Source organism: Dermacentor andersoni, chromosome 3 (genome assembly GCF_023375885.2).
Source record: "Dermacentor andersoni chromosome 3, qqDerAnde1_hic_scaffold, whole genome shotgun sequence".
Taxonomy (NCBI): Eukaryota; Metazoa; Arthropoda; class Arachnida; order Ixodida; family Ixodidae; genus Dermacentor; species Dermacentor andersoni.
In genome coordinates, this window is record NC_092816.1 from 41871035 (window position 1) to 41892329 (window position 21295).

The following is a 21295-nucleotide window of genomic DNA, read 5'->3' on the forward strand; positions in this document are numbered from 1 at the left end:
CAACCTACGCTGTAGCGCACATCTACAAAGGAAACCCAAGCTAAACGTCTCCGATGATGATAATGATTGATGATGATTTATTAGCATCCCCTTTGAAACGATGCGGTGACAAATGGTCAGCTAGCCTGCTTTACCGATTGACTCATCAGGTATGCTATAAATGCTTTTCATTTAAAAAAAATGAAGAGCGAAGGTACACTTGCAACTACGTCAACAGTAATACCACCATTTTAGGCTGCGGCTCTGAACTCGTCGCCCCCATTGGGGGCGACGAGTTCGACGATTTGATCCCGCGACCTCGTGCTCAGCAGCCCAACACAATAGCCACTGAGCAACCACGCTGGGTCGCTTTCTGGTACAAACGCGACCTCTCGCGTGGGCCGCGATGCGGCGGAGGCGAGCGCCATCTGGAGGTGTTGCAAGGAACAGGGCGCGCCGCTCCATGGTTTACGAGATTTGCACGCGCCGGCGCGCGCAAATGTCGTTCGCCGTGGCCGGTCTAGGAATGGTAGAAACGCTGGAAAAGGGGTTTGTGTTTGAGTTTCCGCGTAACAGAATTATCTTTCCTCGGATATTGAAATTGCAGCCCGACGCTATCATGTCTTTAGGCCGAGTGTAAGTCGTACTTTAGGAGTTTTCTGACGTATTTTACTTTGAAAAATTCAAATAGTTCAGTAACTTCTTTGCGTTAAATGGAGGGCCTGCGTTGTTGGGTATGCGTGGCTTGGAACGAATATTGCCGAAACGACGGTCGACGCTGGTTGCGGGACGCCGACGCCGGGTTTCTTGCGACACGGGGCCCTTCTGCAGGCGCGTACGCACGTCGGCATACACCTTGTTACGTTTCTCCTGACGCTCTCATCATCTACTCGAGATGAGCCATCCATGCGGCAGCGTTCTCCCGTTTCAACGAATGCACTTGTTTCAATTGTTTCCTCATTCGTCCCACCTCCGGTTGCAGTTTCTCACGGTGAGTGGCAAAAAACAAGGCCAGAGCTAAGCCTCGCGATGGATCCCACGTCTCTTTCTATTCGTATCCTGCTGCTGCCTCCTCAGCGTTAAGAGGCGCTTGCATGCATGGTCTGTCGAGTCTCCTCGCATAATCCCACGGCCGTGTTTGTTATACGTGTCTCAGTCGCTCCAAGGGCCGACGGCGGATCACCCTGTCAGCATACACCGCTGCTGAGTGCCTTCGCTCCGAATCGCGAGACACACATTCCCGCACCCCTTCCGCGAAAAGGTCGACGCCATGGTGCCCTTTCCTCCTCTTTATCTGTAGTTGTCCTTTTTCGTGAGAAACGTTTCCCGGTTATGGTTCTCCTTTTGTTTCTCTGCCCCTTCCATACGATGAGGTGCGTTCGTCTTGAAACGACTGGACTGCGAATGGTTCACGTCTGCTCCCGCGCCTGAACCGACGGGACTCGGCCTAAAACTTTCTGTAAGAACGAAGCGAGCTAGGGTTTCCGCATTTGTGCGGATCACCACTTATGTGTTGGCGCACCTCATGATCTAAGTGTTTCCCCTCCGTTCACCCTAAACATAAATGGTCCGGTCGTTACACACAGCTGCTATCCGAGTATTCAGATATTTTTATAAAACACGACTGTACTAGACATTTCCGGCACCAGTGTCCCACTCATATCTACATACAATCCATAGCACAGCTTCAGAAACTTTTATTCGCTCTCTCTTAACGAGTTCCTTTCTTTCTATTTTTTTTTGTCCTTCTTAACGAGTTTATTTCTTTGTTTTTTGTTTTCTTTTTGTCCTTCTTCCTCAAAATTCGATTTTAGGTTCTACCCATTGTATAACCCCTATTAATTTGTTATTATTGGGCTTTAAGCTCCGGATTCCTTTACGTGATACGGGCATTCGCTCGCATTATTATTATTGTTTTTCTTTTATCTTTGAGGGCACAATAAAGCCATAGCGTCGAGGTACGGTGCAACTAATATAGGAAGGGATTTTAGCAATAAGGTCAACACGGAAGCTAGTGCTACGGGAACTAGTGCCTATACTACATCGATGTGCCTAATCTTCCTCCCTCTAACTTCAAACGGCTTTGCAACTTTGCAAATCGATCATCTTAAACAAATAATATTGCGTTACAAATAGTACAGCTGTTCGCATGACAACATGCCCATGCGCGAATATATCACATATATATATATATGTATGAACGAGGAGAAAGGCGGTTAACCCCCTTTCTCTCCCAGGGTTCTACTCCCAGGGTTCTACTAGGACACATAAATACCCAAGAAAGTGGATTGGGAAACAGCGCCGCGGTAGCTGAATTGGTAGAGCATCGCACACGAAATGCGAAGGTTGTGGGTTCGGTTCCCACCTGCGGCAAGTTGTTTTTCATCCACTTTAATTTCCATTAATCTATAGTTTCTTTATTTCGTTTATTAAGCACAAGTAATTTCCCCTATGTTGTCCTTGGTGTCAGTGTTTGTTGGCTTCTCATGATATGACTAATAAAAAATCGGGCCCCTCGGTTAACCCCCTTGCTTCTCGTTTAAGTCACTTAAAACACTTAACATTCCGTCACTTCCGAAGAGGACGCCTGCGTCGTAAAAAACCAAGCTTGCCGAAAGCGGCCTCCTCCTCCGTCGGAATTATTTCGCGCTTGTGTATATAGAGCAGTCGTCGTCCCGAGCCAGTCAAGTCGAATGAGTTACGATATTTAAAACACATACACAAATTTAACAGACTGAACTAGTGAATTGCTCTTTCGGATCTTTGGCTGCGTTTTCTTTTTTCGCTGGAAAAAGAAAAACATCTATTCTCTCTCTCTCTCTCCCTCTCTTCCTTCTTTTTTTTTTTTATGGAGAAAGTTACAACGGAACTTGTCCTTGCAAAATTTCCCCATCCCAGCCTCGAAGCCGATGGCGTCATTCTGCGACGTCACATATATCGCTGAACTCTCGCGGATTCGGGTTCGTTTTTAAACAGGAAGAGCCAATACAAAGTTAGAACGTGGCGCCGCTCCTGTCATTCACTTTTACTACGTTTATCCACACACGGCATCCGAGATCAAGTGGCGTGCGGGGCTTGCACTTGATAGAAAAAAAAAGGGTGGAGAGGACGTCGGGAATGATGCGACTCTATCGTGCAGCTACCCTTCTTGATATTCAAGCCGCACTTTCTCTTTATTTTTTTTTTTTTTTTGGCGAGCCACTTCCTCAAGGTAGACGTTGAGGATTTTCCTCGACTCGTCTATTCGCAGTCTGACCCTTCCCAGTGCTGTAGTGTGGGACTCACCACGTCATCTTGGAGGAATATGAATCCTCCTGCTTCTCCAACAGCCAGGTCTCGTACTCCGACAGCGACTTCGCCGTCGTGATAGGCACGAGTCTGAAGAGGCATTGCCGCAGAACGACTGCATAAGACGGGAGTGAGTCAGCTAGTCCCGTCCCGTCACATCGTTTCCTCCGACTTTATAGTATCGCCTATAGCATGTACTCCATTGACGCCTTGTAGAACGTGATTGCCATACGAAACGCGAATAATGTTTGATGACTGTAAACTGCTTGGTAGGAAAAGCAAATTTCCGGCCTGCTATACACCACAAGGCATCGAAAGCGAAGGGGGTGGCGTAGATTAGGGAAAGCATATTACTGTGAGCAATTATAACACATAAAATAGTTAATGACAATAAGATAATAATAAGGAATGATGATAACATAATGATAAGACAATTAGATAAAACTAACTCATCGGACGATGACTGTCGACGGTAATGCGATTAGCATTCAAGCTACGTAGCGACGCACCGTATGTCTAAGCTCCCGTTTATCTCACACCTGTAATGGTCATTCTGAGACCCGTTGATTCGGTTATATATGCGACATATTCCTGTACAGACCCATTTTGTTATAGCAATCACTTGTCAAAGTTGCCGATGAGCATTGCAGCATGACGACCACTGCACGACGCCGACGCAGTGTCCGCCGACGCAGTGTCACGACAAAGGCGGTGTGACGTGGATGGCACGATGACAATGAGATGACAATTCGTAAATGATGACGATGGTATAACGACGGCATCGTGGCGACGACGAGGCAGTGAAGACGACGGTGCGCCGATAAACGGCTGACGAAGCTGAAATGACTACGATCGTAGGACCACGAGGGCACGACGAAGACGGTATGACAATGAATGCACGACACTGATTCTCTGAAGACGATGCAATGACGATGGTTGCATGACAACGGCGTCATAATAACGGTTGAATGTCGACGATATGATTACATAGAATGACGAAGGAGAAATGACGTCGACGGAACGACAAAAGCGGTACGACGAAAACGGCACGACGGCAGTGGGATGACTTTATATGAAGCGATGACATGATAAAACGATAACGTGACAATGACGGGCATGACGACAATTGTGCGACGACGACTGTGTGACGACGATGGCGGGACGAAGTAGACGTGACAACGGCATCACGAGAGTCGGATGTCGAAGTTAGAATGATGATAATAGAACAACCGCGGCTGGCATCAAGACGACGGTATGACAACAAATGCACGACGATTGCATGTAGTCGACGCAATGGCGAAGATGACATGAAAACGGTATCAGGACAATGGGATGAAGACGAGTGTATGACGACAATATACCGTGACGAAGGCGGCATGACGAAGCCTGTATGACGACGATGACGTGACGATGACGGCATGGCGAGAGTCGTACGACAAAGCTGGAACGACAACGATGAAAGAAAACACGATGGCATCACGACCCCGAGCACTGACCTTGTGGGTCAAGCTATAAGGGAACTTGGGTAGAACATTGGTGGGAACACTGGTGGGAAATCAAATCACGAAGCTTGAAGGATGACGATGGAACGACCATGCCGACATCCCGACCACGACCACATAGTTAGTGGCCCAAACTGGTAGTTTGAGCCACTTTGTCAGCGTAAGACAGACAGACAGACAAACACAGACAGACAGACAGACAGACAGACAGACAGACAGACAGACAGACAGACAGACAGACAGACAGACAGACAGACAGACAGACAGACAGACAGACTAAACGCGTGTACCAGGCAAAGTATGCCAGTCGCATTAAAACACGAAACATGCAGCATCATTACATGCATCTCATAAACACCAAGCCCTGCTCTATCTAGATACATAAGAACCATATAATGAAAGTAGCAGCGAGATAAAAAAAGAAGTAACGTCGCTGTTAGACAAGGATAATGGCCTTCGCACTAACGACGCCGCCGGCGCCATCTGGTACTGGTCTTGCGAAATGGATACCGTGCTCTGCAATCAAAGCGGGGATAGCGGTTTAACTCCCTGCTATTCCTACGAGACACACCGTGAGAAATTATTAAAGGAGCAAAGATAGCAAGATATTATGAGAGCGAAGCGTAAAAGGCTCTTTTCAATTGCGATGATATATACCGCGGTTCACCAATCTCAAAGCACCGTCGAAGGTCAAATGGCAGGAACGGAGCATATCGCGCATATTGTCACAGCAGCAAAGGCTGCCAACGGCTTTTATGTGTTTGAGTGCGCCATTGGCAAATAAAAAAAGCATTGAAATTGTGCCTCGAATACCACGCACGCACGTACGCACGCACGAACACAACAAACATATACCAACACAAGCGAACGCAGACGTACGCACGCACCAGGTGCTTCGAAGCGGTGATGCAAGCTGGATGTTGCCAAACGCAGACAGTTCATGCAGGAAGTTTCGATTGAAGATGTAGGAGTGTTTCTAATTTGTTAACGAAGTGAGCGAGCCAGTGAACGAGAGGGTGAGTGCAATTCCTATGAATATAATAATTGAATGAGAAAACGATAGGGTGAGAGAGTCGGGATCGTTTCTGAATTGATTGATTGATTGTCTGTATATTTGTCATGTAATTACTTCTTTTTTTCGGAACCAATACATCTGAATCTGATTGATTGATTGATTGATTGATTGATTGATTGATTGATTGATTGATTGATTGATTGATTGATTGATTGATTGATTGATTGATTGATTTTTTCCGCGTACTAAGAGGAAGGAAAAAAAGTGAATGAAGCAAGTGGCCATGCAATGGAGTCCGTCAGGATCGTTTTATGAATCAATCAATCAATCAATCAATCAATCAATGAGGGAGCATAAGCCAGCGACCGTAGACGTGCACATGTAGGCGGGGAAGTAATTTAACATTATATTCTATGCTAGTGCAGCCGGAACTGCCGTCCTCTCAACCCGCTACGCCCTGCCGAAAACAAGCAGTGGCACCGCTAACAATATGTACGTGCATTTTAAAGACTATACGCACCTTCTTTTTTTTTTTTTCAACGTTCGCACAAGGAGCTCTTCTCAACTATGCAAATGCTGTGTTAAAGCCAAAGCTCACACGCATACGTGTACCACACGTAGACACACACACACACACAAAAAAAAAGAAACGAACTTAAACAAATTCCGGTGCGCCATACGTTCGCGAAGAATTACAGTCCAGTTCTTGACTTTCAGTGATTCAATATTTGACTGTCACGATTTTTTTTTGTGTGTGTGCGTCAAGAATCTAATATAGAACTACTTGTCGATGAGGCTGTTTCCATGCGTTTGCGCTTGCCTGTGTTTCGGGGCGCCCTTCGACCTTTCACACTTTATCAGATTACGAAGTGAATTGCGTATGTGCTTGTTGTCAGAGGAAATGAACTTAATATTCAATATAACGCAGCGCGTTCCGATCGGACGCGATTTCGACATTCGGGACGAGTCGTCCGAGCAGCGAGACGCCCTTCGTCGCAGTGCCGCTATGCCATTTACTTTAATTCGTTGTGGGGCCACTGTATGCGATTAGCAGTGTCACGCTGAAATTTTCTGACGTTCTCGGAAAGCCATTCGCAGTGCATCGGACGTCACTAATCTACGCGCAAAATGTGGACGGGCGAGCAGCGGCCACCGGAAACGTTGCGAGAAGAAGAAAACTCGCGCGCCTTCAAGGACGATGTCGGCGACAGCTGCTGCGGTCTTTCCCGGCAATGCTCGAAAGTTATGAGAGAAAACAGAACGGACGTCGCGTTTGCGCGATGGGAACAAAATCAGATTTACGCATCCCACGCATCATGCAGCTTTTTTTTTTTTTGTGTGTGTGTGTTCGTGCGTTGTGTGAGCTTCATATACGTGCGCATGCGTAAACGCGTTCTCGTGCGCGCATGTGTTTCCGTGTTGTATTTATGTAATTTGCCTTTTCTGCCTGCTAGTCCACACGCCTGTCTCTGTATGTACCTGTCTGTGTGTGCTGCTCTGTCGTATGCGTGCCAATTTCCGTCCATCCGTCCGCCCGTCCGTCTCTATGTATGTGTCTGTTTGTGTCTGTCTGCTTCTGTGTTTTTCTCTCCGTTTGTATTCGTCTGTCTGCTTCTATATGTGTGTATGTGTGTGTATATCTGTGTGTATGTGTGTGTATATCTGTGTGTATGTGTGTGTATATCTGTGTGTATGTGTGTGTATATCTGTGTGCATGTGTGTGTATATCTGTGTGTATGTGTGTGTATATCTGTGTGTATGTGTGTGTATATCTGTGTGTATGTGCGTGTATATCTGTGTGTATGTGTGTGTATATCTGTGTGTATGTGTGTGTATACCTGTGTGTATGCGTCTGTCTGTCTGTCTGTCTGTCTGTCTGTCTGTCTGTCTGTCTGTCTGTCTGTCTGTCTGTCTGTCTGTCTGTCTGTCTGTCTGTCTGTCTGTCTGTCTGAGAGAGAGAGAGATAGAAGGAGAGAGAGAGAACGCGCCTCGCTGCGCTGTCAGCTACATCGACTAGAATGGGAGGAAGGTTAACCAGAACTGAGCCCCGTTAATTACCCTGCAATGAGCGAGAAGGAAAGCTGAAATTAAAGTGCCAGTTTCAGAGAGTACAGAGTTCACGTGCCCTAGAGATTCACCCGAACTGGAATGTTCACCACTGCCTCACGGGCGGTCACTCAGTCGGTCACTCAGACGGTCCGATTGACATCGGAAGACGCAGCAGCCGGGTTACTACTACTGCGATATGCGAAGTCATAGCCCCAAGGTTTACCTCGTGGTAAAACATATTGCGCCTAGCTGTCTAAGAATCGTTCGGAGGACAAGTTGTTGACCTTCAGTAGAAGGGTATGCACAGTATGCTAGTGTTTCTTAGCAAGCAAAGGCATTGCGGTCAGTGCTGAGGCCATTCCAATCAAGGACGAGTCATAGTTCGCGAGTGCAACGCCAGGGCGGAAGCGACGAAAACAGCCACTTCGTGGCGAAGATGCGGTAAGAGACTTACGCGGACCTGCGACCGAGGGACATCTGTACCAGAAAAACAAGTGGACTCGGCGTAAATCGAGCAATTTACAGCTCGACCGTTTGCGGCAGTGGCTTGGCGAGTCATTACCGGCGCACCGCGTGAAAAGCTAAAATAAGTTAAGCAGTTTTTACGTGCCAAAGTCACGTCCTGGTTATGAGCTACGCCGTAATAGGGGACTCCGCGGCTTAGTATGACCACCTGAGGTGTTAACGTGTACCTAAATCTATGTATACACGAGCGTTGCTTTCTTTTTCTTTTTTTTCGCGCCCACCAAATGCGGTCGGGATCGACCCCGCGACCTGCGGCTCAGCAGCGAAATCTCATATCCATAAGGCTACCGCGACAGATGTCGTGACTAAGAACCTCTCCAGTACTCAGTCAGACCCTGTGCGGCTCGATGAATGCGTGAAGCAATGCGCAGAAACATGTATAACGCGTCGCTAACTACACCCCTTAGGCTGCGTAAGAGGCTGTCGCTTTAGTTGTCCTCTGCCTATACAAGGACTCCGAAAGACTGTCCACTCGGTCTGTCGTCGACAGAGAGGCTGTGCGTCGTCGATCGGCAAGCACCTCGAAGTTCAAGTGCTGCACGCACTCGCCCTCCGAGAGCTCTCTGGCGCAGACGCGCCACACACCATCATCTCGCCGCGTCGTTCCTAATTGAAAGCGGCTGTTTGCACAAGGGAAAAGCACCGCCCCCTTTCACCACTCACCTCCCCGCCCCCCTTCCACCCGGGCACTGAATGGAGGGCCGGCGTTCGCGAAGACGATAGAAATCTATTTTTGGGGTGACTCCGCATCGATTTTTCGGCCGCCTTATATACATCAGCGGGTCCAGCTCCCGACACGCGCGGGGCCGAACCTGCCTCCTCAGGGGAGGGGGTGGGGGCGCCATCTTGAACGGTAGTCGTTAATCGACGCCGATAACGCGGCGTCTTCGATTCCTGCAGTGTCATAGCTCCAGTCCCACAGTTCCGCATAAGCATGCGTTACGCGGCGCTAGTGCTATACCGAGTACTACAGCAACAACCTGATTTGGGTGAGCTGGTTATCTTGAAGATATACAGCCGGTTGCCCGTTTCTAAGCGTGGGGTAGTCAAAAGCCACTACTGCAGTACGTTTTGGAGTCCGAATCAAGCCATGCCGGCGAACCTGCATTAAACGAAAGACGACATTTGGAGTATTTTCGGTATTCGTGTTCCTCTTGTTGAGCGCTGTACATTGAAGTAGCGCGGTGGAAGCAGGACAAGAGCACACACAAGTGGACTCGTTGTCCTGTTGTGCATGTTTTGTTGGCGTACCATGGCGCTGCTTCAATATATATTTAACAAGCACTACTATTACTCCGAGTTGTAGCACGTAAGCATTCATGCGATGGCGGACATTTATGATGGCGGATGATGACGCATGATGGCGGATATGGCAGACGACAGTGGAGTCATTTTATTTTCTTTACTACAGACGACAGAGTCGAATCATTTGTGCAAGCGACAGCGAATTTGCGCTGACAAACTGCGTTCGATAAATTTGACAGAAGACAGAAATACGCGTTAAGCCTACATTTACTGGCCATACATCTAATGTTTCTTTGAAGATGAATGCAGCATCACATAACCAGCTTCCGCGGAAACAAATGCAAGGACTGCCCCTTCCAGCAATCTTCGTATTAAAATCTCCCTCCCGTTAGGCGGCGCCCACTGCATCCCCGATTCGTGCCTTCTGCCCACGCCTCCATAAGCCTCTACCGCGTCCACTTTATGCAGACGACAGCGAAGTCATTCGTGCGAACGACAATAAAGACGTTTATGCAGACGACAGTCGAGTCGTTTCTTTTTTTCTTTACTTAAGACGACAGAGTAGAATCATTTGTGCAAACGACAGCGAATGTGCAAAGAAAAGGAACAAGAACAAAACCACAAGAAGCAAAAAAAAAGTTATAAGAAAGTTGGAATTCGCCAGCCTAGTGTATGAGAGATCTACTTGCCCGCGCTGGCAGTTGTTAAAGCATTTTTACGACGTCGTTTGGGGAAGGCTTCTCTATTGTCCGTGGTTGTCCGACTAAAGAAATAGCTTTTGTCTAGATGAATTTCCGGGAACCCTGTTCTGCTCTTAATAGTTTTACTGTGCGTAGGTATAGGACTCCCTGCTAAAGGCGCCGTAGGAACCCGCGCGTTTCGCTTAAAACCTAAACGAGCAACTTAACCTGAAACCACGTGGGTAAACGCCGACCTTTTCCCCTCTGGCAATAAAGGCCCTCTCTCCCGTGCTTCGCTTGTTGCTCTTTTCCCGTTTCGCGTTTTAAATTGACCAAAGGACCGTGAAGCAGGACAGGCGAAGCAAATAAATCACAAAAAGAAAAAGAATGTGGCATAACGTTTCAGAGCACGCGCATTCGAGGACAAAGACATGGGACGGCGTCGCTGTTATACTAATAAACTCGGTGGAAAACACGTGTTGTCATCTTGCTTTGTTCCAAGAGCTGAAATACTGGATGCCATAGAGAATGTAATCGAGAGTTCGACGGAAGCTCGTCTGGTCGGGACAAAACACGACAAAGAAAGACGTACACCCACCAAGTAAAACTTTAGGAGCAGAGTGAATAAGGCTTCCGTTTGGAAGCTGAAACACCTTGTAGTCGTTTTTTAAGTTTTACTTGGTCGGCGTACGTCTTTCTTTGTCGTCATAGAGAATGAAATAAGTAAACTTTAAGAATAAAAATCATGCGGATACCACGCACTGTGGGAATCGACGTAAGCGAAGCTTGAGGCGTTGTTGTGCGCCATTGTTCAAAACTTCCAAGAAAGTTGGTATTGTCATTCCCTCCCGGCACATCGCATCGTGGCAGAAGTGTTAAACTTTAAGTTAATTGAGGGGCTGTACGGGGCAAAACCACAATCGTATTATGAGGCACGCCGTAATGGCAGACTACGGATCAATTTTGAGCCCCTGGGGTTCTTTAACGAGCACCTAAACATAAGTACAGGAGTGTTTTTGTATTTCGCACCCGTCGAAATGTTCTTGCCGCGGTGGGGATCAAACCTGCGACCTCGAGTAATGCCGTAGCCGCAAAGCTACCACGATGGGCACAGAAGTGTTGAATTGACGTGCGATGCTACGGTGTTTTTACTCGGCTTTGAGTCTGCACGCCGTGCGTCAATTGTCCGCTTGACAAATTTCCGTGGCGTTCATTTTTCAGAAATAGCATAAACGATACCGTCCTGTAGCTTGAACTTAAATTTATACAGTATCCCGCGACCACATTCGTGTCCAGAAGTAGCGTTTCCTCGCTTTCGCAAATTGCCTTTTCCCTCCTATAAATTTCCTGCCTGCTTTCTTTTTTTTTTCGCCAATACTCTAGACATATTTTGCTTATCTCGACACCCACCCTCTTTAAATCCCAGCGCTTCTGGAAGGCAGAGGTGCCGGATATGAAGAATCAGCACCTCTAGGGGCCACGAACTGGGTACAGGCACCGGAATCCCCATATTTTTCTATTCGCAAAGGGCACGCACGCGAAGTGACATGTATCCAGCGAATTTCGGATCCAAACGGACTGCTAAGGCTTGAGAGAGAGAGAGAGAGAGAGATAGTCATTTATTCATATTAGGGTGTGGCACATCCTTCGTAGTGTGGAAACACTTGGTTCAGGGCCCCATTGGCTCGCGCCACTCTGTGGGCCCGCTGGATCAGCCTTCGCTGCTCCTACGGTTCTATAGGCTCGCCCTCACAGCCTCCCAGGAGAAAGTCGAGGGTGAAAAAAAATTGGGGAGGTGGGGGAGAGCCTGGAGGGAGTGGGCGTTTCCACATGTACAGGCACATACACTGTCACAGTATTATGGATAATGCGTGGGCTGCAAGAGGTGAATACTAAAAAGAAAGGGGGAGGGGGGTTAATTAGCTTGCAGTTGTCGCCACGCGACGGCATCTCGATTAATGGAATGGTGCAATTGGGTGAGGTGTGTCTCCTGCTATGTCTATAATGTAGTGTTTCAGAGAAGTTCAATGCTTCTGTTGGTTGCGTCATCCGGGGTCGGACAGTTCTTCCAAATGGCGCCCGGCTAACTGTGGAAGCCCGTGAAAATCGTTACATTTTGCGCGGAAGACAGGATATGGTTTAAAGGTCCTCCCTCTTCCTACGAAAGGTCGAACGGAGAGTGAGAAGTGATAAAGGAGAGGCCAGACGTTCAAAGAGCGTGAACCCGGTTGGCTATCCTGCACTGTGAATGAGGAAAAAGTGAGGGAGAGATGAAAAGAAGGAAAGAAAATTCGCAGTACGCTCGCGCACACAATCGTTCAGTCTGTCGCAGGCAGTCATGAGTAATCCGTAGCTCCTGTCCAAAAACATTTGGTTATGCGCTTGACGCTTCACTGCTGTGTCGGCTGTGGGTAGGAGCAGCTACCGTATCGTAATGGCACACTCACCCATGTGCGCTAAGTGCTAGTGTAAAAGGAGCATCGATCATCTTCTATGCCAGTGTTCTCGCTTCGATAAACGGCGCCAGACTCTCCAGTGTGCCTTGAATAGACTGGACCATAAGCCATATACAGTAACAAAGTTCTTGAGAGCCTGGCCTCACAGCTCATCATCCCAGAAGGCCGTTCGAGCTCTTCTACAGTACCTGAAGGTGACAGACTTGAGTTCCCGACTTTAGATACGCTGCGCCTGGCTTAATTGCATGTGAAAGAGCGATCAAGACTCGTCTCTCTCTCTCTCTCTCTCTCTCTCTCTCTCTCTCTCTCTCTCTCTCTCTCTCTCTCTCTCTCTCTCTCTCTCTCTCTCTATTTCTCGCTCTCTCATTTTCATTCCCCCAGCCCATCCCCACGTGCAGGGTAGAAAACTGGACAAAATCTGGTTGCCCTCGCTGCCTTTCCTTCCTCCCTTCTCTCTCTTGGTTATGCGCTAGGATGTTCGTAGCAGGCTTCCCCGGTGTCATCGGTGGAGTGAACGAGGCAGCTCGTTATATTTACTCAATATGGTGGGCATGTTATGCGTGATGCATAAGCAAAGTTTGTATTGTACGGAGTAATTACAGCTTTTGTGTACTACACATCGCGTAAAAAGTGCTCCGGAGCAGTATGATATAAGCGTATTTCACGAGCGACGCACAGATTCGCCCTCTGTCCTGGAACAACTGTAAGTGCCACCAACATATAATTTAGTAAGAATTGAAGATAAAAAAAGCATATATTGCGTCTCGTATGTATGCAAAATTAAACGTACGTGGATAAATAACGGCGTTAAGAAACACTAATTGAGAAAGCGCTGGAAAACGTTATATATATGCACTCTCTATTCGTTATCATTTACCTGTGCTCTAAGAGAACTAGGCCCCACACCGGGTTTACACTTTGTGAAAAAGAGAGGCATGTTAAATGTGATCTGAAGTGAAACTTAAACGTTTCCACCCTAATTACGAGTTCAGCAAATAATTGATAAGACCACATTCTCCCTGTTTTCATGCAAGAAACCACGGTGTCCTCGGTTAATTAATAAAGCCAGTCACCTTGTTTATAATTCGTAACATCGGGGAGAGGTTATATGATTGATGTGTCGGCAAAGCTGCCAGCGGGTAGCTTAATTACAACCTTTGTAGTAAATTACTAATGCGAGCGCTCTGGAACGTTTTTAGGAGCGGAGTAGAATGTATCCAGCTCAGGAAGAACTGTAACAGTCACCGAGATCAAATTTTGTGAAAAATGGGGGAACATTAAGGCTGACGCACATGCGAAATTTAGAGTGTTTTGGACGAATTAAGAGCTTCGATTTAAGACCCAAAAAATTCCTCAAGCGAGTGCACAAAATAGTCATAAGCGGGCAATGGTTTAAAGTGTGCGGATTAATTACGGGCAACTGAAATTCCTGACGCAACGGCTCGAAGGAAACAACTTCGCTGGAAATTGGGCTGCGATTCCGCAAAGTCGCTCTGCTGGTCTGCCGTTTTTCTTTGTTCTCGATCCAATCGCATGAGATACCGCACCACATCGGGAAAACGTGAGATTACGTAGCTCGCGCTGCCTGCCACAGGCTAGCCACGCTACGTACTTCAAAAGCCGAGAGTGTCCCCCCGCAAATCCCAAAATAGAACGCCCGAGGTAAAACGTTTGCAAACCTCCCCTGCGTAGGCGTGTCAGTGAGTGATATCAATAGGCGAGCGAACTTCTGGGTATGTACGACGCTGCGGCGTGGCCAGGTGCGGCCGTCGAGCGTCAACCGCCCGTTGGAAAGGTAAGATGAGAAAAACGAAAGAAGCTTGCCGTCTGTCATATGTGCCACGCGCGACAGCTGCGCCGCGATCCATTGAAGCGTACAGCTGCTATCCCGTCGTTACTTCTCCTCGCCCCCCCCTCACCCTTTCTTTCTAGATTCTCCTCTCCTTCCTCCAAGAGAGGGGTGAGGGTAGCCGAGGAAAGCCTGTAATCAATTCTCCTCGGGGCCACCTGTTGGTAGGCTTTAAGGTCACGGGAACGCACAGGATGCTCAGCTGTGTAGCATCTCACTGGCATATTCTTCAAAAGAGCGAGGCAATGTACTCTCGATACGAGATGCCGTGTTTTAGCGCGTATTGCTTTAGCCGAAAAACTGAACACGCTCGGTCCCTTTGACTGAACACGCGGTTCTCTGGCGAAACGGTGATGGGAGCTCCGCCACAGGGCGCTCAGCTCGCGTTTCTCGAAGAGCCGTGCGATGTATTCTCGCTACGAGACACCGCGTTTTAGGGCGCGTTTTGGCTGGACCAAAAACTCAACTCTCGACCCCCGTCGACTTTACATGGTTCCACAAGAAGTTGGCCAAGGGGACGCGCAGAAGGCTCAGTTGCATGGCTCTCACTCTCGTTCTTCGAAGAACCGCCCAATGTACTCTCTTTCTATGAAATACCGCGTCTTATCGCATGTTGCGAGCCGAAAACTCATCGCGCTCGACCCGTTTGACTCTACGGCTCCCTGGGACATTCCGAACGAGACGAAAAAGGTAAACCTCTTCGCGTGAAATTGCGACAGAAAGCTCTCGCTCTCGCGCACGGCGCCGATGACTTTATCAAACGTGTATACGGGCTACGTTGCCTGCGACCTCCACGATGACTAAAAACCGTTCAGGGGAATTACTGTGGTGCGCCATAAGCTCCAACTCCCTGGGTCATGAAAAGAACGTTAGTACTCACTATTCCGAGGCCTGGAGTGTCAGGAGTGCCACAGCAACCGCAAAACAGAGCCGGAAGACACATATGGGGAGATCGCCGAATTAAGCCGTATACATTTCACAAAGGCTGTACGTACTCTTGCTGGCCAATAGCCGCTTTGTGTGCACGCCGACGAACGTGCACGCGACTCGGTGAAGCATCTGTGTTTGTTGCGAAGGCGGCGCCATCTGAAGCATGCAGCCAGAAAATGTCGGCCGTTGTCTCCAAGATCTCGGTACACACCTCTCCACCTCTCCCCGGTCTTTCTTCTTTTTTTTTTTTTTTGCGCACTTGCGTGATCACACTAGTGAGAGTCTCTTCAGATGTGATGACACGTAGCAGTGTTAGCAGCAAGTATAACTTACTATCCCAAGTAAAGCGCTAGCTGAGCGTACATTTCTGAGGCACATATGACACACAGCAGGCTTCGCACAAGAATCTTCACGAACCAGACAAAATAGGAAGTATATAGGTAAAGCGCAAGTGAAATAATTCCTGCTCCGTTAGAATTGTGACTTTCTGACCCTTGCCACGACTTGTAACGCACGAAGAAAAAAAAAATCACCCCCTTAAACTTCGGACCTTTTATTCTACCGCTCTTTTTCTATCTTGTTGTGTCTTCTTTTCTGCAGCTTTCGACAAAATTCGTAGTTTTAGAGGCTGCACGGGGTTTATCGTAAGTTAAGTATGTACAAGATCCCTTTCTTCACTGCACTAAAGAAGCACTCGACGTCACGCCGAATGTCGTAAAACACGCAATCGCTCACATTCTGACGTAAATAGCGGTGTTTCAACGACTCAAAGCAAGGCACGGGTCTATAAGCGGCGCTGTAGTGGAATGGAAGTATCTGGATAATTTCGACCACTTGGATTTCTTCAACGTGCGCTCAACGATCGGCGCCCAATCGAGTTTGCGTTGCCACACCACGGAAACGCAGCAGCCGCGGCCAGGAATCCAAAAACGGGAACTCGCGCTGGCAGCAGCTCTCTTCGAAATCTTCTCGTAGCAGCATTTATTTACAACGTGGCTTCGACGCCGTGAGCCGTCGAGTCATGCACTGCGACGGTAGGCAACTCAATGGGAAGAAATCTCGCTGCGAAAGATAGCGAGGCTTGCGAGAACGTACTGGTGCTTAATCAAAAGAAAGAAAACAAAAACATTACAAACAGAGCGCGTCTTCTTTTCTTAGTAAACACTGCAGTAAGGTAACACCCATCACCGTTCACCGATACTATAAGGAGGGCGTTGCTGTGGGAAAAGTTCTCCGACACCCTGGCTTTTTTCACACACAGTATGTGTAGTGGATCACCGAACGTGTCTTGCTCTCTTCGTGGTGCGCTTGCCTGCAAGCATTCGAACCTGCCTTCTGGAACCTGCCTGCAAGCGCACCACGAGACTTTGCACACAATGCAACTGTCGACCGATCGGCAGCGGAGAAAACGCGAAATAGCGCCGCCCACGAAGCTCTCGCGCGAGAGCACACGTTATAAGTTACACGAGACGAGTCCCATGCGCCAGTCGTTTCAAATCGCTTATTGGGCGCCGGCGGGAAAGAAGTGCGCATGCAGCCGTGCGGCCTAATGGCGAAGAGCGTCGGGCTGTTGTTGTGCAGCTGGAAGAAATGGCTTCGACCCCACCATCGTGGACGGGTAATTACTTTATTTTATGTGCGGCATCCATTCGGCAAGACAGCTGTATAGGAGCCACGGTCAACACTGTCGGGGAGCGTTCGCTATAGAAAGCCTCGCTTTTAAAGCCGCAACACATTTCACTGTTGCGCTGCTTGCAGACGACGTATACACCGGCAGTTGAGTCGTAGTAGCTTGCCATCGCGGTAACATTTTTGCACGCTCTGGTTGAATTCGACGCCACGAGACGGCATCATCGGCGCTTTCGTTGCTCCGGCTCGGCCTTTTCGAAAATTGTGACTTTGCGCGGCAAACGCTGCGGTGTGCGTGCGCACGCATCAGTTGTCTTTCCTTTCCCATTTCCTTTCCTGCCCGTTTTTCCTTCTCCCATTAACCAGGGTAGCAAACCTGGTTAACCTCCCTGCATTTCCTTACTCTCTCTCTCTTTCTCTGCCTAACTCTCTCTCTTTTCTACATTCTCGGTATCCCGTAAATGGTGCACGCACACGAACAATAACTATCCGTTACTTGCGTCAGCTCAAACAGCGAGCGGTGGCTTTGAAAGTTGCGGATTATCGCATATTTTTTTTTTTTTTTTGACAGCAGACGCGCGGATGTGATTTAGAGCAGACTCCGACGTTCCTAGTTGACTCGCTCAAGTGCGCGAAATTAAACACTTTCGAATTTTACGCTGATAAGGTTAGGTTCTTTAGAAGTTGTGCGCTGGAAAATACGGCGCACATCGGGGAGGCCACGCCTGTCTCACGTGCACCTTTATTATTATTATTATTATTATTATTATTCATTTGTTCTGGTTTCCTTATACAAGAAACCAAAGAGTCCCGGATAAAAGGTGCTTCTTTGCACCTGACTACGTCTGGGAGCCCATACAAACTGTACGCGTATCACAAGAGCGCTCTACAAATCAGGTACGAATTTCAATTTCTACTGATTTGAAATTCGAAGAATGGCCTACGCAAAGCGGAGAACGCGCAGCGTATTTTGCGACTTCTTATCGCGCGCGCGCCCTGGCGACAGGCTTTGGCCATACGGCGACGGCGAAAGTTTATAAACTTAGCGAGAGGCACGCCACATATGCGCTCATGAAAAAGCGGCGTGTCACATACAAACTCTGGATACTCCGTCCTTGCGGTAAATACACAGGTCTCTTTTTCTTTCTTTAATGACCGCGTGCGTAGCCTACGATGATGTCAATGGCAATGCTATCACTTCTCTCTCGCGCGCTAGTTGCGGCACGGAGCAATGTGGGTCGAGCATGTGGGTAAAGGCACCTGACGCACGCGAAGCGTAGGCAATGAAAGAATAATCGAAAGACCTGGAACGTCAGAAATGATTTATAAAGCCGCTGTGTCGTATACTGGAAGTGCAGGTCAGAGTACCTCGCAGAAGAAAGACAAAAAAAGAACATTTTACTGACGCCACTAAATCGAATGCAAACTTGTTTACTTAATCCGCATTATATTTTCGTCTGGAATCTCGCAAACTACAGCACGCACAGGCAAGAAAAGAAGAAAGAAAGAAAATCAAAGCAGACGACATGCTCAAAGCTTATCATGTGCGCTATTATTTATATTTATTGTTTTTTTTTACTTATGCGGATCCCATCCTCTGCAGTAGTCAGCGCTGCTCTTTTAATATGAAATATGCACCTTCTATATGGTTGTGCCACTTGTTGTGCACTCAGGTTTAGAAAGCAGCGCAGCGCTGTACTTAAATCAATGTGATTACGTCAAAGGGGGCATCGCGTCATCCTACTGCTGCGAAAGCGGTCACGTCTGAAACATCTGTCGCGCGGTGACCGATACGACATACGGGCAGCGCTCGCAAAGAACAACAGCCCATGGAAAGAAAGAAAAGAAAACTCCACGAGAAACAGCCCGCAAATGCGCACCGATCTGCGACATGTGGTCCAGCTGTTGATGCAAACATTTCAAGACATTGGGAGACAATATCGCCGGCGGGTCAAGGACGTCTGCATCTGTCACAGCGCGCCTTGCGCGCATTATCAGCGACGGAAGCTCGACATATGCCGACTCGGCGGAACTTCTCCTCCTTGCTTCCTTTTCTGAGCAGGCAAAACGCCGAATTAAAAGAAAACAGCCTTATATTTGTGATAAATTTCAACGCCGGCAATCATTCGTCGCGTATTCGCGACACCTGCCTGCTACATCATGAGCTATACGCTTCAGCAGAGACCGGTTTAAAAAAAAGTGCTATAGCGCGTCAGTCGCCCACGGTAACGCCCGGCTTCGCGACAGTTTGTACTCGTTTGGCGCGGATTACAAACCGCGCCTGCACCGTCCGAAGCACGTCAACATCGCCGTGCGCAGTGAATCGCGGCACCCGTAACAAGCGAGCTCATCGAGCAACCAACGATGGCACACGAGAATTTCACGGACCCGCACGTTAATTCCTGCCTTCTAGAGCCCCAGTCACGCAGCGGAGCTCGCGCCAGTCAGCGGTATCGCGACCACCGCTGACACCGCAAGGCCTGTACCGCCGCGTCCTCTCCGCATGCAGGTGCCCGCATTCCACGATCGCATTCCTATCAAGCACGCAAGCCGTGCGGCGCACACACACGCACGTCTCGGCGACTCGAAAAACGCGTGCGGCAGCGCGTCGTCGCACGGCGCCGCTTTTTCCAGGCGGGCGCCCGCTGCCGCGGCAGCTCAGCATATGTTAGCCGCTTTCACTTACGCTTGCGTCCAAAGCCTCGCTCGTCGTCCGCAGTCTCGCTCGGAAACCTTCGGAGAAACCATATCAGCGCGCCGCCGGGCGCGATCGCGCCCGAGAGCCTCCGACGCTGCTGCTGCTGCGGGCAGCGGCGGTGCCGGTGGAAGCAACACGAGCAGCAGCCATCGCCGCCGCAGCCCTGCTGCGATCGGGAACGCACAGCACCGACGGAAGTTCTTCGACCGGCGCGCGCCGACAACTGTTGCGAGCGGCCGCCCGTCCGCGCCAGCCAGCCTGCCAACAGCGACGCACGCACACACACACGCACGCAGTACGCACGGATACGACGACGACAACGCCAGGCGAGGCGGCGCGAGTGCAGTGGAGCGCGGACTACCGAGAGTGCGCGCCGCCGCTCTGGCCTCTCTCCCTCCTCGTTCTTCCCTCCCCCCTTGCCCCCCCCCCCTCTCCATCCGCTGTGCGCAAAGCTGGGAGCGCGACAAGCGCAAGAGGAACGGCGGTCTTATTGATTTCGCTGTGTGTTTACCTTGTCTTATATTAGAGGGTTTTAGCGCGGCGGCGGAACGCCGGCAGCCGCTAGCGGCAGCGCCGGCGACGACATCTCGCGTAGCGCGGTTGAACTAAGGCGTGGCCCACGCTAGACGTTTGTTGCAGTTTGTTGCAGGGACGACGGCCCGGCTGTTTCGCTCGGCCGCAGGCGTAAAAAAAAATGTTGTCGGCAACTGGCAAATTCAATCTGGCGTGCTTTTTGTGGCATTCCTTTCTCGCACGTAAAAGAGCCGCGCAACACGACGACATTTCTAGCGCGTTATGGTTGATAGATAACAGCGCCACGAAGCGTCGCCACCAGCGCTCCAGATGCGTGATACGCACTCCCGATGTTACAACGTACACTGCTACTCCGGTACGCCTGCCCTGTGCTAAATCTACCTCTACTAGGGAGCTGAAGGAAAGGAAGACTCCGAGAACTGAGCTCTTCCAATTCGAGCTAGCGTATTTTGAGCATTCCGCTGTTCTGCCCGATTTTCCGTTCGATCGACAAGGAGGCGGATGCTCACGACGTTCTTAGAAGGAATATGGAAAGTAGTTCGAACGTTCTCCTCGTCTTTCTTTTTCAACGTTCTTGACGGAGTTCCTTCGAAGCCGCAACATCTGTCTCGCTCTGCTAGAAGCGCTGAACACGCTTTCTCGAGTACGCGTGAGTTTTGGGAGAGGTTTGCGAGAAAAGCTGTCAGTCGACTGAACTTGTGTGACGTCGCCAGTCAGCTAGATGAAAGGAAAAGCCTGTCTTCTCATACCAAAAAAAAAAAAAGGTCAGAGCATAGTATCGATCTGTCGAAGCAAAATTGGCAACAGGAAATCAAGAGATGGAGTTTGAGCGCGCTGATAATCTGGTTACCTGTTCGTTCTCGCTTTACCTGCCACACTATCCCGCATCGGAGTTCGATTCAAATTAGGTTTTGGG

At 49.0% G+C, this 21295-nt stretch overlaps 1 protein-coding gene and 1 long non-coding RNA gene across 3 annotated transcripts in view; one reads left to right on the forward strand and one right to left on the reverse strand.

The window, feature by feature from the left end:
• Rph (Rabphilin) overlaps positions 1-20250 on the reverse strand; it is a 133026-nt gene extending 112776 nt beyond the window's left edge. For both annotated transcript variants that reach the window (XM_055064373.2, XM_055064370.2), the window contains exon 1: positions 19834-20250. The gene's annotated coding sequence lies outside the window, so the exon portion shown is untranslated. The remainder of the gene's footprint in view (positions 1-19833) is intronic.
• LOC129381475 (uncharacterized) lies at positions 16808-18997 on the forward strand. Its single transcript, XR_008609650.2, has 2 exons — positions 16808-17136; positions 17945-18997. It is a non-coding gene; the product is annotated as an uncharacterized lncRNA (long non-coding RNA).
• Positions 20251-21295: the final 1045 nt, after the last annotated feature.